Raw genomic sequence first — 23,914 nt, 5'->3', positions numbered from 1 at the left:
CTCCTCGACCTCTCAGCGGCTTTTGATACCGTTGACCACGGTATCCTCCTGGACCGCCTGGAGGGGTTGGGCATTGGAGACACTGTATTGCGGTGGTTCCGGTCCTTCCTCTCCGGCAGGTACCAGAGGGTAGCACTGGGAGAGGAGGTTTCGGACCCGTGGCCACTTACTTGTGGGGTGCCACAGGGTTCCATCCTCTCCCCGATGCTATTTAACATCTATGTGAAGCCACTGGGGGCTATCATCAGGAGGTTTGGGGTGCAGTGTCATCAATATGCGGATGACACGCAGCTCTACCTCTCATTCAAATCTTCACCAAGTTGGCCGTAGAATCCCTGTCCAAATGTCTGGAGACGGTGAGTGGCTGGATGGGGAGGAATAAGCTGAAGCTGAACCCTGACAAGACCGAGGTACTTTTGGTGGGAGACAAGAGGAGGCTGGGGGATGTTGACCTGGTGTTGAATGGGGTACGGCTACCCTTGAAAGACCAGGTCCGCAGCCTGGGGGTCATTTTGGACTCCCAGCTGTCCATGGAGGCTCAGGTGTCAGCTGTGAGCCGGACAGCACTGTATCAACTCCATCTGATACGACGGCTGCGCCCCTTCCTTCCCGACCATCTGCTCCCATCAGTAGTACATGCCCTGGTCTCCTCTCGTTTAGACTACTGTAATGTGCTCTATGTGGGGTTACCCTTGAAGACGGTTCGGAAGCTGCAGCTGGTACAGAACGCGGCAGCTCGCCTGATTAAAGGCAGCCGCCGGCGAGATCACATCACTCCAGTGCTGAAGGAGTTGCACTGGTTACCAGTTGTTTTCCGGGCCAAATTCAAGGTGTTGGTTTTGACCTTTAAAACCCTATATGGTTCCGGCCCAGCCTATCTTAAGGAGCGCCTCCAGCAACACCAGACAGGCCGCTTAACAAGATCAGCCTCGCATGGCCTTCTCTCTGTCCCATCAGCCAGGACAGCTAGACTGGTGGGGACGAGGGAGAGGGCCTTTTCTGTGGTGGCCCCCACTCTGTGGAACTCCCTCCCTAGGGAACTCCGTCATGCCCCCTCTTTAATGAGCTTCCGTCATGCATTAAAAACGTGCTTGTTCAGGCAGGCATTTGGGGTGGGTTAGGGTATTTTAAAAAAAATGTTTATGGTAAAATTTTATTGTTTTAAATTGTTTTATGGAGGGTTGTACATCGCCCAGAGTGGCTGGGTGACCAGTCAGATGGGCGATTAATAAATTTAATAAATAAATAAAATAAATAAATAAATTATGCAAGGAACACTAACAGATTCTTCAACAAACAGCTTTTTATTAAAGCCTGTGGAGTAGTAAAGACAGCATACATATTTGGCTTTTTTAATTAGGTGGGTTGGGGGAGAGATATGGCATCTGGTCAAATATGCCACATATAAGGACTGGAGAGGGACGAGTTGCTCATCTTTGGAAATATAACTGAACCTGAATACCACAACTAAATGGTACAATTTAAAGACTGTAATTGGGAAGTTTAGCCATGTTTGTTTGTTTGTTTGTTTTAAAGCATTTATATGCTGTTCTTTTTTTTGCCAAAACTCCCAGGGCGGTTCACAATGGAATATAACAAATCTCAAACACTCAATAAAACAAAAAATAAAATTGACAGAGCAGAAACCATGAAAAACCAGATCAGAACAATAAACCAAGATAACACACTGGCAGCTTAAAGTCTTAAGTACACGTTCTGTAAAATAAGTTCTATTGAGTAAAAAAGAAGATCAGCATCACATTTCTGTGGATCATGTCTGGATGAAGTTTGAAGTTTTCCTGTGCTAGTGCTGTGCCTCAACATGCAAAGTTGGACTAATACTGTAACTGGACACCACTGGCAGAACTTTCACAGTGCTGCACATCACCTCCAAGACAATGCTTTCCAGTGGTGTCAATTGTTCATGCATTTAGACACAAGTCATCAAGCATTGAGTCATCTGTGATGAAAACAGAAGTGATGTACTTGCATGTAGAATGGCTGGTGAACTCTTTTAAGCCAGAGGAACTTGGGGTTGTTGTGTTTCTTTGGCCAGATTTTCTTTTTAGGTATGTGTGTGTGGAGGGACTTGGGCATGAGAATAGGTCTGGAAACCTGGAACATCACTGAAAGACATAAGCTTTCCCGGAGGCTTCTGAGAATTGATGCACACTTAATTATTTCAATGTGGTGACGCATGTGAAGGCCTTCTCGGTGGCCAGTCCCAGGCTCTGGAACTCCCTGCCAAGGGAGGCTAGGTTGACCCCCTCTCTGTTGTCCCCCCACCAGCAGGCAAGAACATTTTTATTTAGCCAGGCCTTTGGCATATAAGCTGGTTTGTTGCTGAATGGGGTTTTTTAATTGATTGATGCTGCTTATTTTGTGTTGTTGTTGTTGTTGCTGTGTTTTTAGTTGGGTTTTCAACATATTTGTTTTCTGATATGTTTTAATTAAGACTTTATTTTTAATCTTTATTATTAGCTACCTTAAATACCAGTTTTGAGGAGAAAGGTGGGATATAAACTAACTACATAAATAAGACATGTGCTTCTGGTGTCCTAGAATCTCCCAAGCCTGTTGCATCCCACCTGGTGTAGATTAGACCCTTTTTGCCTCTCCAAATAACTCCATCAGGGTGTCTGATCTGTGTAAGGCTACAGAAGTGATGTCACTGCAGGTGTGCTGGGGCCTAAAGTTCACCCACTCATAGGTAGGGATGTACGGACTGTGTAAAATCAACTCTGTCTGTGTTTAGTGGATGGTCGGGTGCCTTTTGTTCCGTTGTCCACCCACATGTAGGGATGTCAGAGAATTCCGCCACAGATCTCGGTGAGGCCGAATGCCAGTGCATTTGGCCCCCCGAAATCTGTGGCGGAACGGCCTGCCACCCTCCTGCCCCCCCACAGATCCCCCCCAGGACGAGACTTACCTGGGGCGGATCTTCCGGGCAGCGGAGGCTCCAGCGCCATTTCCAGGCTTGTGAAAAAAGAAAAAAAGACGTGATAGGCTACGTAAAGATTTACATAGCCTATCATGGCTAGGTTTAAAAAAAAAGAAAAAAAAGATGTGATAGGCTATGTAAATCTTTACGTAGCCTATCATGGTTGGGGGTGGGTTAAAAAAAAAGTGTACGCAAATGGCGGCAGCTACAGCCGCCGCCATTTGCGTTCCTTCTTTTTACCGTCTTAATCTACGTAAAAATTTTCATAGACTATGACGGCGAAAATCAAGGCGAATGCAAATAGTGTAGCGGGCGCTATTTGCGTCCCCTTTTGATTCGCTGTTTTAGCCTACATAAATCTTTACGTAGGCTAAAACGGTGAATGAAAAAGGGACGCAAATAGAGCCCGCTACGCTATTTACGTTCCCCTTGATTTTCGCCGTCATAGTCTATGTAAATATTTACATAGATTAAGACGGCCAAAAAGAAGGAATGCAAATGGCAGCGGCCGTAGCCGCTGCCATTTGCGTATGCGGTTGTTGTGTGTGTTTTTTTTACCCAGAGCCCTCCGTGGCCGGAAATCCGGCCGCAGACGGCTCTGGCCTGGCCAGGCCGGGCCTGGCCGGCTGCTCCGCGGAGCTGCTGCAGAGCACAGCCGGCCGTTTGAGGATTCTGGGGGGAGGAATGGAGTGCCTCCCCCCCAGGCCAGGATTCTGGGGGGAGGGACGGAACGCCTCCCCCCCACCATCAACATAATCCGCAAAAGGTAAGTCACTTTCGTACATCCCTACCCACATGGATGAGGATGATTTTTTTTTTTTGTCATGTGGAAAAATCCACAAATAATTACGTAAGAGGTTTCATAACAATTTACATAATTTACCTTAGTACGTAACATTTCGCATATTGTCCCCCATTCCATTCAGCTTTTATTCAGCAGAACCTTGCACATTTTTCTACAAATAAATATGCATAAATGTTTGTGGGGAGAGGGAAACATCTGAAAGTCCACAGACTCCACATGGCCTGAAGGGGTCTCTCCACAGTGGATTCCGCAGGTCAGATTCTTAGAAATCCAAGCTCATTTTAGTCTGTCTCAAATTTCTTCAGTATTCCTAGTCATAGGGTCATATCTACAATTAAACAATAATTTGGCTTGGCAATGAATCCTTTTTTCCTGGATTAATTATGAACTGGACTGGGGAGAGGCAGTGTCCATACTCCCTGGGTGGTTGGACACTATGGGTAGTATCCACTGTTACTCCTACATAGAACAGACCCATTGAAATGAATGGGACTTAAGTTAGTCATGATGACTAACCTAAGTTCCATTCATTTCAGTGGGTCTACTCTATGTAGGGCTAACACTGGATACTACCCTCTGGCTGATAGAGTGGTAGCACAGCAGGTGCTACCATAGATAGCAACATAGCTGAACTTCTACCCTCTGTGCAGTACATCTTTGTTATTCAAGGGCCTTTACACTGCTCTGTCCTAGACATTTGCTGAGAAACTTGCAAAATGGTTTTAACCTGCTATAGGACAAAATATTATTGTGAACAGCCACATCCTCTAATGCTATTTTAGAATTCCTTACTCTTTTTATCTTGTACTATGAAACAACTTATTTTTTGTTTTTTATGCAAAGGTTCTAAAAATAGAAAATCTATTATTGTTCTCCAATAATAGCTTCTACATTTCCTATAGCAACCTGCATTGCATTCTTAAGGCATAATATGGCTTGTGGTGATAAGCAGCACTAACTACACAGGGCTTTCTGTGTGGATTTTGATGTATTTTTAAATATCCACCAGTTCCAGTGTTTCCATCTTAGTACATTATTTAAAACTCACTTTTATGGTGCCCACAGACCAATTAAGTGAGTAAATCAACTCGGGGTTGGTCTTCTCATCGTGATTTCCAGTCCACGTGAACACACAAAAATACCAGACTACTATATTCATTATGTTACACCAATTCTAGTATCCCAAATAACTACTTTCATAAAAACGTCCTACTAAGGAATGGGTTTATCATATAAATTAATAGAAAAATACATACATTTCTGCTGAGGAAACGTTGAATGGAATGAATGAGGGACAATATGCTAAATGTTACATACTAAGGTAAATTATGTAAATACTTATGTAAACACATAATTATTTGCGGATTTTTCCACATGACGGGAAAAAAAATTCACATCCATCTGTGGGAAGACAATGGAACAAAAAGCACCTGACAAAGGCAACACAGACTGAGCAGATTTTACAGTCTGTCCGTACATCCCTACTTAGTACTCCTTAATGTTCCTTAGTACTTAGCAGGGGGATGTTTCATCAAAATCTGAGTGGAAATGTCAAATAATACCAATGGGGTATAAAAGCTTTTCCCTTCAACTACAGCATTCCAAGAGTTCTATAGCATCTCAAAAAGTCCAGTACTTACCATTGTGTTTGTGAGCTGACCTCTCTAAAACTAAATGACACAATTTTTTTAATAGGGCAAGGGCAGCATTTAAGTACTTGTGCATCTTCTAGTAAGCTCTCGTTTCCCATTCCTCCTAAGTAAAACAAAACATTACCAATGAAAGACAAATTGTCAGGATTAGCAATATTTCATACAGATGTTATTGTGTAGCTAACCAAATTCATTATTTGCTCCTTATCTGGAGGGCTAATGACATCTCAACCTTCATACTAAATAAAAATGCTGTCTGCATCTGGTCATTTCTATGCATTCAGATATTTTATATTTTCCCAGGGTATGCTTAGCTGCGTATAACAAATGGTGTTAGCAATAATAGGCTCTTTATGTTTTTGTCCCGACTTCCCTACTGCTGTTTTATTGTAATATTCCAATAACTTATTTCTATCTGATAACAAGGGAGCACTTCCCATTTATTAAATTTTGCCTATTTCATTAATCTAGAGCATGCAGCAGACTTTATTTTGTCCACCCTGCATTGGTATCTTTGCTCCTGGGCACTGTTTTTAACTTACTTAATAGGAAAGGACAAGAGTAGCAAGCCACGTCTGTCTTTTTTCTGGCAATAAGTGCTGATTTATGCGAGATACAGGACATGGGCACAGCACTTACGAGTACAGGGTTTCATGCAGCCCAGCATCTCATTTAAAATGTTTTTACTCATGCACTGCTCCCTTCCTGCAAACTGCTAGCACACCAGCATGGGTTCCCTTTAAGTGACAGGGTGTTTGGCATGCTAATAGTGCATGCTAAGGGAGTCGGTGGGTATAAAAGAGGATAGGTGGATATAAAAAAATGTTTTAAATGAGAAGCCAGATTGCAGTGAAACCCTGCAATCCCCTGCATGGGATTCTATATCATTTAAACAGGTGCCAGGTGTAATCCATAGCTAGGGTTATACTTTTGATGCAGATCTCGGTCAAATATAGGTCCCATATGCCAGTCTTCATAATTCAGCAAGAGTGATTTGTGTGAGCAGTAATTGATTTCATGGATTTCCCTACTGTGGTTTCAAAGAGGTCCTGCATGTGTGTTGGGGGGGGGGAGGGGGAGAGATAGAGGAAAGATGTACTGAACTAAGCATATATTGTCTAAAGATGATCAACACACTCACAGGAACATACAAGGTTCTGTGTGCCAAGTGAAATCATCAATTCATCTAGTCCAGGGATGGGTGAGGATTTCATTTCAGTTCATTTTTGTCGAGGATCTGCCAAAAATTCACAAAGTTGTTTATATTAGGAAGAGAAGGAACTTGAGATTTAAACAACTGGAACCCGGGAGAAAGGAAAATTGACGGAGGGCTTCTTCACACAGAGCTTTTATCCCGCTATTGGCATTGGTTACTCACGGAGGTTTGTGGGGCCTTTAGATGATGTCATCAACGTCCAGGTTATCTCCCGCACTAAATGACATTTATACCATTTTTTAAAAAAGATCAGAGATAATGAGCTATCAAATTACAGCGCTTGAGTTCCATTTCAATTTCCCCATGAAAAGAGAAAAACTAGCAATAAGGGCAGCTAGATCACAGCACCATCAAGAAGCTGTATAATGAAACATATGGAAGACCCAGATAAGGGGGAAAAGAGGGGGAAAGTAAGTGCGTCTAAAGGGAGTCAGTTGTGATCCTGCATTTAAAAGGGAAGCAGAAAGCCCCATTTTAAATGCAGGATTTTAGACTGAACAACAACAAAAGAGATGCTCAGAGTCTCCCATCCCTAGTCCAGCATTGCCTGTTGTGAATATTAGCAGCCCTTCATAGCTCTGCTGCTGAAGTTGTTTTAACTGGTGTTGCCAAGGATTCAACTGGGACCTTCATCATGTAAAGCATGTGCCCTACCACTGAACATATTCGCTCCTTCATAAATAGCCGTTTGCTAACAACCATATTTTTCCTCTCTCCCTGCCCTCACCAGTATCCTCTTACCTGTAAATGAACGGGGTTGTTGCTATGGTAGGTTTCTATCATAAAACCAGGCATGTTCCTCTGCATGCTAAAACTAGTGGCCGGAAACCAAAGGGAAGCGGTCAGCTAAAAAGACTATACTTTGCTTCCCTAGAAGACTATACTTTGCTTCCCATTGCTAGAGCAATGAATGCAACTATTTAATATCTAGATAATACTGAAAGGAAATGTATATAACACAAATCATGAAAAGATTAAAAATCCAAGCAAAAATATCCTCCAGTTAGGGATGGACAAACTCATGAGACTCCGTGCTTGGGGGGCATTTGAGCAGCCTCTGCTGCCGCCCTTCCGCCCTCCCGAGCCAGGCTGCGCAAACCCCTGGAGGGGTCAGCGAGCTGTCTGGGAGTGTGCTGCAGCTCCCCACTCCTCTATGCAAGCCGCCGTCTTCTACGCAAGATGGGGCTCTATATTTTTGTATATTTACTGTTGCACACAATGGCAGCCGTAAAGGGACATTTCCACAACATCAGAGGCCTCTCATGTTGTGGAAATGGCCCTTCATGGCCACTGTTGTGCACAACAATACATCTACAAGAAAATAGAGCCCCATCTTGCATAAAAGGGGCTCTATATTTGTGCAGGGGGGGATCATTCCTTTCTCCCCCTCCCATTCTGGTCCAGCTACGTGGGGGCAGTGGCTTGACAGGAGGAGGAAGGTGAGAGGGGCTTCCCTCTTGCTTGCCTTCCTTCTCCCATTATGCAGCTGCCTTCACATAGCTGGGATGGAGGGGGTAGAAAAGGATAGTTCCTGTCTTCCCTCCCCATCCCAGGCCAGCTACACAGGGGCAGTGGCTTGACGAGAGGAAGAAGGTAAGAGGGGCTTCCCTCTTGTCTCCCTCGTCCCATCGAGCTGCTGCCTTTACAGGAGCTGGGATGGGATCGGATGGGATGGGGAGAAAGGATCACTCCCCCCTCCTAAGCCATGCACCTGCAGCAACTCTTAAAAAAATATATCTCTTGTGCACAATGGCTGGCCAGAAAGTGCTGACCATTGTCCACAAGATCTAATTTATGAAAAATAGCAAGTCGCCATTTGTGACTTGGCTGCGGGCGCTCGTGGATGGGACTGGTAAGGCCCAGCAGCTTGTATAGTTCAGCAGGCAGGGATGGGGGCCTCGGTGAGATGAGTCCAGGGGGCCGAGCAGGGAGGAATCCATCAGACTCCACCCCTTGCATGGATGCTTGCAAGATCCCTACTTCCAATACCATCTTGACCAACACCATGAACAAAATTAGGCTAGCCCAGAGGTGGACTCTGATGAGTCTTCAATAGAGTACAACTCTGAGGCTAGCCCAGAGGTGGACTTTGATGAGTCTTCAATAGAGTACAACTCTGAGGCAGCAACCACTGGGAATCCCCATTGATTATGGAACCCTGTTTGTTCTTCCTAATTTTCTGTAAAACCTCTTTCTGTTATTCAAGCATTTTATGCCCAAATAGTGCAAACATGGGAGGAGAGGGAGCATGCAAGCCCCGCATGGTGGTTCGATGCATTTGTTGCCCTCTATTCATGGAGGGAGACTGTCTTTACAGAAGTGTCTCTTGTCTGTGGAGGCTCTCTATGTGAGCCAGAACACTGATTTTCCTGTTTTCAGGCTTCTGTGGAGAGTCTCCATGGGTATGGGAGACTGTCCTGTTTAGACGGCTGGCCACCATGAATAAGGGGTGACAGAGGTGATGACGATATACTAGTGTAGTGAGAGCCAGTGTGGTGTAGTGGCTAGAATGTTGGACTGGGAGTTGGGAGATCCGGGTTCTAGTCCCCACTCAGCCATGGAAGCTCACTGGATGACTTTGGGCCAGTCACAGACTCTCAGCCCTGCCCAACCTACCTCACAGCATTGTTGTTGTGAGGATAAAATGGAGGAGAAGGAGGACTATGTATGCTGCCTTGGGTTCCTTAAGGAGGAAAAAAGGTGGGATATAAATGCAATAAATAAATAAATAAATAAATAAATAAATAAATAAAGTTTGCTCCTTCTCTATTTGGTTTGCTCTATTTGCGTGTGTGCAGAATGCTTGAGTAGGACTACAGAGGTGGCAACTTTGGGTCTAGGCTGTACCATTTAAGACTGTAGGCTGGGGCTTTATGGAATATTCTCTCCAACAAAAATCTTCCTGCACACAGAAAACTAGAATGTTGGGCTAGAACCTTTCTTCCTGATATCTAGTTTTCTACACTGAGGAATGATGCTGATGCTGATTATGCAGTGTGTGCAGGCACATTCTGTCATATTCCCACTTGCACCCATAAGTGGTAGAGCCCAGACATAGTCTTCTTACTTCTGTGAGAACAACACATCAGAAGGATGTGTCTTTGCATTCCTCCCACAGGCTACAATATTCCCAAAGGAAACAGGTTCACCCCTGCATGTGCAAGGACATTGTGAAGCTTTCCTTGTGTTCCTCCCCACAAAAAAGAATAAAAAATAATTCGACCACCTTAAAAAAGAAAGAAAGAAAGGAAGAAAGAAAGAAAGAAAGAAAGACCTCAGCCTCATATATGTTGGAGGTTTTGCTTGAGGGAACAAGGAATTCATGAGTTACGTTTGATGTAGGGATGTGCAAAAGTCACTTACCTTTTCGAAGGGTGACATTCGCAGTGGGGGGGGAGGTGCTCCATCCCTCCCCCCGAAATTCTGGCCAGGGGGGGAGGCACTCCGTCCCTCCCCCCAAAAATAGTCTACGCTATTTGCGTTCCCCTTATTTTCGCCGTCTTAGTCTACGTAAATGTTTACGTAGACTAAGACGTGTCAAAATAAAGAAAGCAAATGGTGGCGCCATGGGCGCCGCCATTTGTGTACGTGCGTGTGTTTTTTTTCTTTTAAATCAGCCGTGATAGGCTACGTAAACATTTACATAGCCTATCATGGTATTTTTTAAAAATCTAGCCGTGATAGGCTACGTAAATCTTTACGTAGCCTTGCCTATCATGTTTTGTTTTTTGTTTTTTACTGGAAATGGTGGCGGCGGCAGCTGGTCGGAAGACCGGCTGCCGCCGCTGCCAAACCGCCGCCAAACCACCGCCGGAGCCGCCGCCACCAGGAAGATTCGCCCAAGGTAAATCCTGTCCGGGGGGGGGGCATTCTGCCTCCCTGAGATTCGTGGTGAAATTCTCTGACATCCCTAGTTTGAAGGCATTATCTGTTATTGTATTGTAACTGATTAGCATCCCCCATGTAAGCCACTTCCATCTATTACCATTATCAAGTTTGGACAGCTCCACCATCTTTTTATCTCCCACCCCCCGAATTCCTTGTCCTGCCTGTGAAACATTTTCTTTCCTTTTACTATTGCACTGAAGATGGATGTGTATTCCTGGATGATATATTTAACTAACAACAGGGAATAATTTATGGAGTAAACACAACACTTAATGTAACCGTGATATATCTTATTTGCTGCAATTGATTATCGTCTCTGCTAGATGTGTGGTAACTTTAACATTTCCTGCTGGGGCTTAAATATCTTTTGCAGAGAAAAGGTGCTGGAGGGAGAGAAGAAAGGGATGGCATGAAGACGGACCACCCACTGAACACTTCTGGAAAGGCTGCAGTTTTAGAGCCTTAGCCAGGGATGGAGAACCCATGGCCATCCAGAATTTGTTGGACTCCACCTCCCATTAGCCCCAAATAGCATGGCCAATGGTCACCCAGGTTCCCCACCCCTGCCTATGAGCTGCTGAAACCAGAACAACAAAATCTGGCATGAAGTTATTTTTGCTGCATAAAGGGTGGCAAAAACATAGGAGAGGTGTGTATTCTCTAGGGATGTAGGGGTTTTGTTAAATCCAGTCTGTCTGTGTTTTGTGGATTTTCAGCAGTGTTTTGTTCCATCATTTGCTCATTGACAGAATCAGGTTTTTTAAAACCAGACTTTCATTCTATTTGCACTAATTCGCATCAGCGCTGATGCGCATTACCTCATGCAGATCTGCACAGTTGCACAAGTGCGTATTAGTGCAAATCCTCCCCAAGAGTGAAAAAATGGCCTTCATGTCCGTGGAATCTGTGCGACTTGGAAAAAGCCTATCCACTGCAGAATCCACAGGACAGATTCAGAAACTCATTTGAATCTGCTGCGGATTACTCTCACATCCCTAGTATTCTCCAATGTTCTCTATTTACTAGATACGTATTTTCTGGTAGCTGTTGCTGATGCATCATTATCCCTGTTTTGCCAGTTTGGAGTTGTGTGGGTGCCTTTTAAGCTTTTGTTAGCATGAACTGTGGATGCTTCCATTGTTCAGAATTCAGCTGAAGTCTGGGAGGGGTGGGGCAGGGCATAGGGGTGGAATGCATCTTTACTCTAGTGCACATGGATGTACAATCACACGCATGAATGTTAAAACACTGTGTAGGGCACAAGCTATCATTTCACACCCTGCGGCTGGTGAAGTTCATTTCTAACTGTTGACAATGTATGAAAGGGCAAATACATTTTTCTAGTAGATCTCTCTATGGACAGTTGAATCTTTCTGTTTCAGGACTGAGTCACTTTTGTATGTTTTTATCCATAATTCCATCCTGTTACATTCCCACATTAACCTGTGATATTTTTTAATTCCTCTCAAAATTGAGATTGAAATATGCATTTAAATGATTGTGTTCTCTCAGAATACACTTTAAATTTCCATGTTCTCTCGGGATAGGTGCATAAATGTATATTTTCTCACAGAATACATATTTAAATGTGGATGTTCTCACAGAATAGGTGCATAAATGTGTATGTTCTCCAATACATATTTAAATGGGTATGTTTTCTCAGAATAGGTGCATAAATGTGCATTTTTCTCCCAGAATACATATTTAAATGCATATTTTCTTTCGGAATAGGTGCATAAATGTGTATTATCTCTCAGAATATGTACATAAACATGTATTTTTCTATTTAAATGCATATTTGGCTACATTTACCCTGCTGAGAATTTCCAGCCTGGCCATGTTATGAGATCTTCCACTGAAGCTCTTCCCTAGGTGTCTTACTTATCAAAACGGTGCTATGCAACAACAGAGGAAGAGGCTTTTTCTTTGAAGGTTCCCTAGTTAAGGAATGCTGTCTCTGAAGAGGTGGGCTGGTCATCTACATTACATGCTTTCTAGTACCAGGTTAAGACATTTTTGTTTCCACAGGCTTTTAAATTTAAGAAATGGATTGCATTTTAATTTGAAAAAATGCCGTAGCCTGCTGCATGTTTTAGTTGCTGCCTTATTTTTAGGGATGTCAGAGCCATCCCTAAAAAAATAGGATGCCATTTGGGGGGTGGAGTTTAATGAGTTTTCCTAGGTTCCCCCCCCCCCGACTTTGTTCCTGCTGTGGTGCCTGACTCGATCTACAGCCAGTCTGGCCAATTTGCAGATTTCCCAGGAATCTTGCACATTTTTAAAGATTCGGCAATGTGCCAAATTGCTGACCATTTTGCGCAAATTATGGCCAAATTTGTGCACATTACACCCAAATTTGTGCACATTACACAAATCATGGCAACATTTGAATCATTTCCATATATTTGGCCACAATTTGCATGAATTTTCTGGTGCTTTGCGCAAATTGTTCAGAAATTTGCACAAATTAGAGAACCTTCCAAAAATGTGCAAGAAAGTTCCTGGACTTTGGGGAACAGCCCACAGCTCAGTTTGCGGATGCAAAGCAAGTTGTACATACAGCAGAACTCCATCAAGCCAAAAATGAACCAGATTTCCCAGTGACAGACATCCAAATTCTTTTATCATTAGCATTATAGGTTTACTGTATATTTTACTGTTTTACAATATATTTGCCATTCATGGCCCAGGAATTTATTGGATGAAGGGCAGAATACAAACATTTTAAAAAAATAAGCAACCGCATTGCAACACTTCGAGAAGGGTAAAAGCTGGTGGATTGCTAAGTTATGATCAGCGCGTTAGTCTGAGAGATGGGGATCCGGTTATTTTGTATTGGGATCTGCAAAGATCAAATTCCTCAAGTATCCCTTGATCTTTCAGAAACAGAATAAACCTCTCTGTAGGGATGGCGGAGAATTTCTCCCCAAAACTTCGGGGGGCCGAGCGCCAACGTGTTTGGCCCCCCGAACAAGTTTCGGGGAGAAATTCTCCGCCCCCCCGCCCCCCGCACCCCCCCCGGGACAGGACTTACCTTTCCCGAATGTCCCTTCCGGCGGTGGGTCCCGGCGGCGGTTCGTCGGGTCTTCATCGGGGCGGGGGCGGCAGCCGATCTTTCGACCGGCTGCCGCCGCCGCCATTCCAATAAAACTAAAAAAAAAGCAATGCCCCCATGATAGGCTAGCGTGACGATTAACGTAGCCTATCACGGCTAGATTTGCAAAGTCAGCCGTGATAGGCTACGTTAATCGTCACATAGCCTATCACGGGTGACTTAAAAAAAAAAAAAGCGCGTATGGCTAATGGCGACCCCCATAGGGAGCCGCCATTCACGTTCCTTATTTGGTCGCTGTAGTCTACGTAAATCTTTACGTAGACTATGGCGAAAATAAGAGCAATGCAAATAAAAAAGATTTACGTAGACTACAGCGACCAAATAAGGAACGCAAATGGCGGCTCCCTATGGGGGCCGCCATTTGTGTATGCGCTTTTTTTTTTAAAGTCACCCGTGATAGGCTACGTGATGATTTACGTAGCTTATCATGGCTGACTTTGCAGATCTAGCCGTGATAGGCTACGTTAATCGCCACGTAGCCTATCACGGGGGCGTTTTTTTTTTAACTTTTAATTTCGCGGCCGGGCGAGGCGAGGCGCCTCCTCCCTGGCCTGAATTTCGGCCGGGTGAGGTGGGAAGCCTCCCCCCCGGCCTGAATTTCGGCCGGGCGAGGCGGGAAGCCTCCCCCTCGGCCTGAACTTCACGGGGAGAGCAGCGAAGCGCCTCCCCCCCACCGCGAAAAGCTGCGAGACCAGGTAAGTGACTTTCGTGCACCCCTAACTCTCTGTGCTTTTAAATTAGAACAAAACACTCAGTTACAGTACCAATTAATAAAACAGGCAAATAAGAACTTTAAGCAGTGTGTAATAATGGTGGAGAAGGTATCTCAGGTTCCTTGGGTTATACACAGAAGAGTGAAACAAGTACACACAAGAGTGTTGGTAATTTAATCCATAAATTGTTGGAGGATTAGGAGATAGGGAAAAGTATTTTCCAGTCCTATTGCAAAATATCCACAGAAGCTGCAGAGGCTAATATAAAGACAACCTATCCAAATTTGGTAATAATTGCTGGGACAGGGGATTTCTTGGAAACACGACAGAGCTTTCAAACTCTGCTCTACTTGCCTGAAATAATAATTGCAGTTGAGCTGCGGCAAATTGCTGTGTTTTAAAGCTGATCTGTAAGGTCAAGCTGCTAGAGAGTCTGGCTGAACGTTTCACTGTAAAAATATAGGGATGGGGAAGAAATTAGTTTGTTTTTGAACAGAATTCGCACCTTCTGGAATCTAACACAAACTTGGTAGGACATCTGTACATCTTCTAGCTTGCAATGTGATTCAGGCAAACTATGTACATTTGGAAAATGTGCAGGAAAATATGCATGTATATATTCTTTAGTCAATGGGAGAAAATGCATTTCTAGACAAGGCTGTAAACCCGCTGTATGTTCTTCTGGTATTATTGCAGAATTAGGGAGCAATCCTATTGCCACTAGTCAGTGGCAAGATGGCCATAGGATATGTCAGTTTCTGGGAACTGACCTTCTCCCCCTCCCATGCTGCCTCGCAGGCAGGTCGGAATGGCCCAGCACTCCGCGCTCAGAAGAGGAGTGAGGAGCGGTGAAAACAGGGCATTCCGGGGGGCGTTCTGGGGCGAGGAGGGCAGAAATTGGCTGTCTAGCCACAAATGCAGGGTGGCTGAAGTGCAGAGTGGATGATCCCCTCTGTGCTTCTCCTGCCCTGCATTGGATGGCGGTTGCCTCCAAGTTCAGAGGCGGCCACCTAACCCCATAGGATTGCACCCGTAAGGTCAGACCTCTACTTTTCCTTTCCTGTCTTTCCATACTTTCTGCTACATAGCCTCTCAGTGGTGCTGTGGTATAGCAGAATAATGCAATTACACTAGTAGGGACTTACACTTTGTTTTGGGATGAAAACAAATGCTAGATTCTCCCTGCTCCAAACCCCCCGCAAAAGGGGTTCTGTTTTCTGTTAAAAAACAGAAGCAAAACTGGAAGGTCATGCAATCATCTAAAGCATCCATAAGAACCATGAGTATGGAATGATGAGCATACAATAAAAGTCTCATGTAGAAAAGCCCATTGCTGGAGACTTCACACAACCACAATTAGGGATGGTGGAGAATTTCTCCATGAATCTTCGGGAGGCCAAGTGCTGAGGCATTCGGCCCCCCGAAAGTGTTGGGGAAATTCTCCGCCGCCCCCCCCCCCGGGATGGGACTTACCTTCAGCAAATGTCCCTCTCGGCGGCAGGTCCCGGCGGCGGTTCGGCAGTGGTTCGGCGGGGGCGGGGGCGGCGGCCGGTCTCCCGACCGGCTGCCACTGCCACCATTACAAATAAAAAAGTAAAACAAAAACAAAAACACACACCCGTGATAGGCTACGTGACGATTTATGTAGCCTATCACAGCTAGATTTCCAAAGTCAGCCGTGATAGGCTATGTAAATCGTCACGTAGCCTATCACGGGTGACTTTGGAAAAAAAAAAGTGCGTACACAAATGGCGGCGGCCCAAGGGCGCCACCATCTGCGTTCCTTATTTTGGCATGTCTAGTCTACGTAAAGATTTACGTAGACTACGGCAAAAATAAGGGCAACGCAAATAGCGTTCCCTTATTTTCGCCGTAGTCTACGTAAATGTTTACGTAGACTAGACGTGCCAAAATAAGGAATGCAAATGGCGGCGCCCATGCCATTTGCGTACGCATTTTTTCCCCCCCAAAGTCACCCGTGATAGGCTACGTGACGATTAACATAGCCTATCACGGCTGACTTTGGAAATCTAGCCGTGATAGGCTACGTTAATCGTTACGTAGCCTATCACGGGTTTGGGGTTTTTTTTACTTTTTCTTTCGCGGCCGGGGAGATGGGGCGCTTCTCCCCGGCCTGAATTTCGGCCAGGCAAGGCGGGATGCCTTCCCCCCCTCGCCTGAACTTCGGGGGGAGAAGCGAAGTGCCTCCCCCCCACCGTGAAGCAAGCTTCGAGGACAGGTAAGGGACTTTCGTCCATCCCTAACCACAATACAAAAAAAATAAAAAACAAAACTTGACTTCCTTCACAGCATTTGCAGGTTTTCATCATTACATGACCAAGCAATTAGAAAATTTGTGATCATTCCGTGATATCATAACACTTTGGCCAATGGCTGGTATTGGTGGTGGAGGGGTTTTGTAAGGGAAAAACTAGAGGCTCAAATTTCAGAGCCCCTGGTATTGAATACCCAGGCACACCTACTTTGAACAGCCTCAGCTTGGCCCTGATGTTGTAGTAGGGATGTACGGATTCCCCACCATCCATTCCTGTGGGGAATCTGCCCGGGGTGTGTGTGATCTGTTCCTCCCCCCCACTGAAATCCTCCAGAGTGGCTCCACTCCGCAAGGATTCTGTGGAGCTGCCCAGCTTGAGGGCTGCTTGCCTGGTAGGGATGTGTGAACATCACTTACCTTTTTGAAGGGTGACATTCACAGTGGGGGGGAGGCACTCCGTCCCTCCCCCCAAAATTCTCTCCTGCCGGCTCTGCTCTGCGGAGATTCCACAGAGCCTCCGGCTGGGGCCATCTGCAGCTGGACATCTGGCCGCTGGGCAGCCTGCACGGATGCAAATGGCGGCGGCTGTAGCTGCCGCCATTTGCATCCCTGTATTTTGCCGTGATAGGCTACGTAAATATTTACGTAGCCTATCACGGAAAAACAACAACAGCGAACGCAAATGACAGTAGCTACGGCGGCTGCCATTTGCGTTCCCCCCCTTTTTTTTGCTGTTTTAGCCTACGTAAATATTTACGTAGGCTAAAACGGTGAAAAAAAAGGGAACCCAAATGGTGTAGTGGCTGTCATTTGCGTCCCCCCCCCTTTTTTTTGCTGTAATTTTTTTACCGTAAAACGGCAAAAAAAGGGAACGCAAATGGTGGCCGCCGTAGCCGCCGCCATTTGCGTTCCCTTAGTTAAGCCGTGATAGGCTACGTAAATACTTACGTAGCCTATCATGGCTTCCGCAGGGATGCAAATGGCGTAAGTATTTATGTAGCCTATCACGGCTACATGGAAGAAGTGAATGGTGGCCGCAGATGCAGCTGCCATTCGCAAGTCAGCGCAGACGGCAGCAGGTAGGTGCTCCGTTCCAGGCCCATTTCGCGGGGTGGAGGGGTGGGGGGCTTCATTCTGCCACGGATTTCGAGGGGCTGAATGCACTGGCATTCGGCCTCACCAAGATCCATGGTGGAATTCTCTGACATCCCTATTACCTGAACCCATTTGCCTCTGCGCCTATCACCATGTTGCTTAAAAAAATGGTGATCGGCAGGATGTGCCCATAGACTTATATGCAAAATAGAGCCGTGAATCTTGAGTATAAGTCTATGGACACTTATATGCAAAATAGAACCGTGAATCTTGCATATAAGTCTATGTGTCCAGAGACTTATATGCAAGATTCACGGCTCTATTTTGCGTATAAGTCTATGGGCACATCCTGCCGATTGCCATTCAGATTTAAATCACTCAGATTTATTTAAATTCTACAAATAAGAAGTAAAACAATGACATATGCTAGAAGAATGTGTTAAAGAAAGATAAGGTTTAACAATCACACAAACCTTCAGCCAATAAAGCAAAGATAAATGTATACTATACTCACACTTCTAGCAGCTCTTTTTGGTTACCATTTTTACAAGTTCTTTTACCAGTAAAAGAGACCCTCTCCTAAAAGAGAGACCCAATCCCATTATATACACTCTTAAAGGTGATGTTCTCCCCTCTAATACATATTCTAAAATCTTTACAACTATTAGTTCACATCATCCTATACATCCCATCTCATGACACATTTCCCAGGTATTCCCTCCTACCTCTGATGCATCTTGTTTACCTCAAAAATGTCTCAGTTCCCCATTTCTGTGGTAAAATTACTCCTTTCTACTTCTCCCTTTTCATAAAACCAGTTGGAACCAGCTCTGTTCTTCAACTTCTGAATGTCCCTTGATAACCTTCTCCTTAGAGCCACCTCATCTTTAGAGATGTATGCAGCCTCATCTGATAGCATACATGATATGAATTGAACCTCTTATCCCATTACCCTTCTAAGTTCTGGCAAGCAACGGACAAACCCATCTTCCTACTTACCCATTTGCAACCCAAGCATTAACCTTCTATAAGCATCATCTCTTACCCCCTTTAACTTTAAGCTCCACATACCCCATATTGTACCCAAATGTAAATTGCAAAGCCCAGTAAAATCCTCACAGGTTCACAGAATGGTAACAGCTACTTTTCATTTATATATAAGATGGCTTGTTCTTGTTGCCAAAGGATTGACTTTCTAAACTAGACAAGAGAGGAACGTTTCCAGGGTAAGACAACAACCATTTAATTGGGGATTGGACAAGTTTTTTTTGGGGGGGGGTGTCTAGAGATCACTTTGACTCCTCCCTGGATCCCCTCTTTGGTCACATTCCTGTTGAGTATAAGCTAGATTTGAACTTTTTATCATTCCATAGAGGTTTGCTGCCAAAACTGAGTGGCAAACTGCTGATTTATTACTGCCATGAGCATTGGTGGCATCAGGGTTGGGGTGGTTGGGGCAGTTGGGGCCCCACTGAAACTGTGAGAGCTGTATGTTGACCATCCCTCATTTAATTCTTCCACATACGAGCTTGCTCCCATCCGCTGCCTTCAAGGGAAGACCACAATGGATGGAATTAACCTTTTTAAGGGTAGAGCAATTATTTGTTGCCATAAGTAAAATATTTTAGTAGAAACTCATTGCCCTAAAGATTATTAAAATGAAAGATGGAGGGATATATATCCTGAGGTTTCAGTCTAAGAATACTCATTTATTAAAACTATTGATAAGTAGGAAAGGGATCCTAAAATATTCAATAGAATATGATGAATGCAAATTATTTTTCCCATAGAGTCCTGGTTCAGAAATGTATATCTGACCATGAAAATATGTAGTATGCTGCAAACACAATATCAAATAAGAGCATTTTTTTCTCTTTCCAGATAATAACTTACCCCCCCCCCCAGCAGTTTTAGCATCTAATGTGATATTTAAATAATATGCTAGCAGCCGATTCAGTTTATCAGCTCTGGGGCGGGGTGGGGGACAGCAAAATATCACAGACCTCAAGAAACTCCTCATTTTAATTACATTTCGAAAACAGCTATCATCTGTCTTGCCATCCTGTCATTAGTCATGTGTGACCTTTCCATGCAAGAACACATTTGCTCACACATTTAGAAACAAAAAACAAAACAAAACAAAATTTGAAGCTGAAGCAAAAGATACAGACTTGGCCAGACAGAAAATCTTCCATCTCAATGTATCTTTGAAAACCAGCTTTCTGCCCAGGCAGTGCATAGCAGCATGTCTAATTAAAAAAAAATATTACGCTCTTTCTATCTGGCATGAAAACAATCCTTTCCCCTAACAACTTGAGTGACACCAGTTGTCAAAACAGTCCTACAGAATGGTTTTACTTTCTCAGGGCAAAGTGAACCAAGCTCCTTCAGGGGTCAGAAGAACTTACACTATACGTTACACTAATTGCACAGCATATTGCTCAGAGCTAGCTTTTTATTTACTGTAGTGTAACGCACGTGGCTCCATTTTGGATTGGGACCACTTCACTCTGGAAAAGGAGGATTAAAACTCCATGCCCACCATTTTCCCTGAAATTCCCCCTTCCACTGGGGGAGGGGGGGTGTTAGAAAAAGAGAAGAAACTTCCATTGATGCCAATGGAGAAGTTTTTGCTTTTTTAAACCCCCATTCCCAGGATTTCAGGGGGAAATGATAGTGGTGGGGGGGGGAGTTCAATCCTCCTCTGCCAGAGTGCGGTGGTCCCAATTCGAACCGGGCCCACACACACTTACACTAGAATAAAAAAAGAGATAACCTTATATGACTGCATCTTTGGGGTGGGTCAATAAAAGCAGGAACGGATGTATAGACAATGCAGTGAGGCTTTGTGAAACGTCTTCGCATTGGCCATGAGGGTGTGCTCCAGGCAGAAAAAATGTCCTGGGCTACCACTGTTAATTCTGGCCTTCTCTGATAGATCCTGTGTAAGCATAAGTGACCAGATTCTAGGTTTGAGAATGTTTAGTGTAGATTTTGAAAGGGATTGATATGAATTTGACTATGGAACACTTTGTTCTACTGCATATGGGCTTATAATCCTGCCCCCCCCCCATTTTTAATATATGTGTTCAGTTTTACACTATGGCTTATACAGGAGTGTTGTTTCTCTAAAACCAATTCCAATGTACATCCTTTAAATCAGAGGTGCAGAACCTCAGTCCTGTGGGCCCAACCAACCTATGAGGGGTCCCGATCCACCCCTCCAATATTCCTCAGATGTCCCTGCCCATTCCTCTGGCCCTCCTTCCCCAACTACCGATAATTTGGTGGTTTCCTGGTTTTGCATGTCCCCCCATCCCTCGTGTTCTAAAAGGTTGAAATGTCTCTCCTAAGGCCCAGTTACTGGTAATAAGCAGAGCTGTGCGCAAATGGCATCTCAACATTCTCCAGCCTATTTGTGAGCAGAGAATTGGGGGGACAATTTCACTGAATTTCTCCTAGGGGAGGAGAAATTCTCCACCAGTTTCTCACAGATCGCCGGGCTCACTATTGGCAGGGGATGTAGCACAGGTTCTTTCTTTTTTTCCCTAAGGGTTTTTGGCTAATTACACTGCTTCTGTAGGTGGCAACAGCATCAACTGTGCTGAGGCTTCCACTTTTTTGAGGCAGAATTTTGAATTCCTTTTGGTGGTACTTTTGAGCTTACCTAATCACTGCGAGGTGGCCAACAGTGCTGTGTGTGTTTTCTCTCTCTATTTTTCCATTGCTCCCCAGCCTCCCAGGCCACCACCTGCACTTTCTGAACTGAAAAAGCCACATGGGAGGAATTGCCTCATGACATCTTCCTCATGACAGCTGTAACTGAAGTGTGGGAAGCCAAGGAGGCTACACGCTGCCACAGAGATTACTGTACAATGACAGGAAGAACACTTATGCACACTCCTCAGTCACTTAACAATTAAAGTAACCCCAAGAACTTCAAACCCAACCAATGAGATTTTCTCCTAAATTTCTCCTCCTTTGAATTTCTTTTTGACAGCCATTTCTTTTCTACCAAATTGAATGAGAATGGTTGGAATTTTTTTTGAGAGAAACTAGTTGTAAGAGCTTAAAGCTAAAATATGCTGGTATTTTTGTTATTTTTGCCTGACTCCCTTTGCCTTTGGCCCTGCCCCATTTTTCCTCAGCCCCATCCGCCACTGGAATGCAGCCTCCAAGAGCTTCTCCAAAATGGAGTCTGGCCCATGGGCTGAAAGACATTTAACACCCTTGCTTTAAAGAATTCTGAGTTCCCTTAATAGCAGCAAACACGAGAGTGGCTGCAAGTCTTTCTTCAGGCAAAATTAGGGGTGTATAGATTATTTACCCTGTTCTGCTGGGCCTGTCTGCTGGGAGGGGGATCCATCCCTCCCCCCCCCCCAGAATCTTCCCCAGCCAGCTCTGCTCCATGGGGAACCTGCAGAGCCACCGGCCAGGGCTGCTCGCAGCCGGACTTCTGTCCACTGCTGGGCTGTGGCCGCAAAAGGCGGCTGCTGTAGCGGTGGCCATTTGCATCTCTGCGGTAGCCGTGATAGGCTATGTATATATTTACATAGTCTATCACGGCAAAAGACAGGAACTCAAATGGCGGCCGCTACGTCATTTGCGTCCCTGCGTTAGCCATGATAGGCTATGTATATATTTACGTAGCCTATCATGGCAAAAGGCAGGGACATAAATGGCGTCCCTGGGTTAGCCATGATAGGCTATGTAAATATTTACACAGCCTATCATGGCTAAAGTAGAGAGGAAATGTTGGCTGCAGACCAGGGCAGCCAATCGTGGGGCAGCAGACGGCCTACAAAGGTAGGCTCCGTCCCTGGTAAATTTCGCGGGGTGGCGGGGGGGATTGCTCTGTTCCACCACGGACTCCGGGGGGCTGGATTCTAAAGAATCCGGCCTCACTGGGGTCCATGGTGGAATTCTCTAACATCCCTAGGCAAAATAATGGAATGGACCAGGAGTCCACCATGGGGTGGGCTTTTGCTCCCCACCTCCAGTTTTCCTGGGGAATGTCTCCATTTCTTTGCTGGGGGTGCTTCAAAGGAAAAAAAGACCAAGAAATCTGGGAGCATCCAATGCTCATCTATTTGAGGCAAGCATTACTGAGCTCTCAAAGCTCATTTCTGGGCCTGGGCCCAGTGACTCTTGCAGTCCTCTGTATGCCTACATCCTACTGTAGGATGTAGAGAAGCAGCAGCAAACATGGCAGTATTCAAATGCTGCATATTTACTTATAACTAAGGCTGCAATTCTAAACACACTCGCTAAGGAAGTAAATCCCACTGAACATAGCTTTGGCTATTGGGTGGAATACAATTGCAATAAATACAATTAATTATTCCAAATCATATTTCCTTCTATATGCATAACAGTTTGGGACAAAAGCTCATTCAAGACATTTCTATATCTGTAATTTATAACTATGAAATCACATTAATGCAGAGTCAGAACAGAATGGAATTATGGGTAAAAGCATGCAAAGATGACACAGACCAGAAATAGAAAGAATGACCCTTTCCTAACCTAGGCACGCATGTTCACTTTTCTAGTAGAAGTGCCCCTCAGCCTGAGTTATGCACCGCTGAGGCATTGCCATGAAGAAGTAGAAGCTTAGGGTTGAAACACACAATCCTAAGCTGCTACTTACATATAGTTTCCTTAAAAAGTCCCCTCTTTTTAAAGAGAATTCCCTCTTTTCCTCCTCCATCCATTTCTTTTTTTAGTTTAAAGGAAACATGGGGGAAAGAAAGAAGCAATACACTGTCTCCTCCCCACACAGCACCAGAAGGACACTGCCTATGTCTACATTGCCAAAAGGATGTCTGCAAATTGCACCAAGGGAAGCCATCTTGGGCCTCCCTTAGCAATAGCACTGCCATGTTATGGAGTGGCCTCCTCCAATTTTGAGAATGATGGCTACCAAACACTATTCTTCTAGTCTTTTTACAAAAATGAAGCATACTTCTAGTTTGGAGCAGATTTGGGGGCTGTAGTGTGGTTTGATCTTTCCCCTCTGACAAGATGACAACTGCAGTTTTTCAGCTTCTGAATGATTAATGATAAAAAAAAAATCCATAAAGCAAGGTCAACACCCCTGCGGTAACCCAAAGGAGAAAGCATAACTCAGCTGTTGGCATATTAACTGTTGGAGCAGCAATCCACTAAAATAAAATTGAGTATGTGAATCCAGAAATATTTATTCTTTGCAATA

The sequence above is a fragment of the Heloderma suspectum genome, chromosome 4 (genome assembly GCF_057233095.1).
Source record: "Heloderma suspectum isolate Gila_16-S chromosome 4, 16-S_ref, whole genome shotgun sequence".
In the NCBI taxonomy this organism is placed as follows: Eukaryota; Metazoa; Chordata; class Lepidosauria; order Squamata; family Helodermatidae; genus Heloderma; species Heloderma suspectum.
This window is presented reverse-complemented; position numbering follows the sequence as displayed.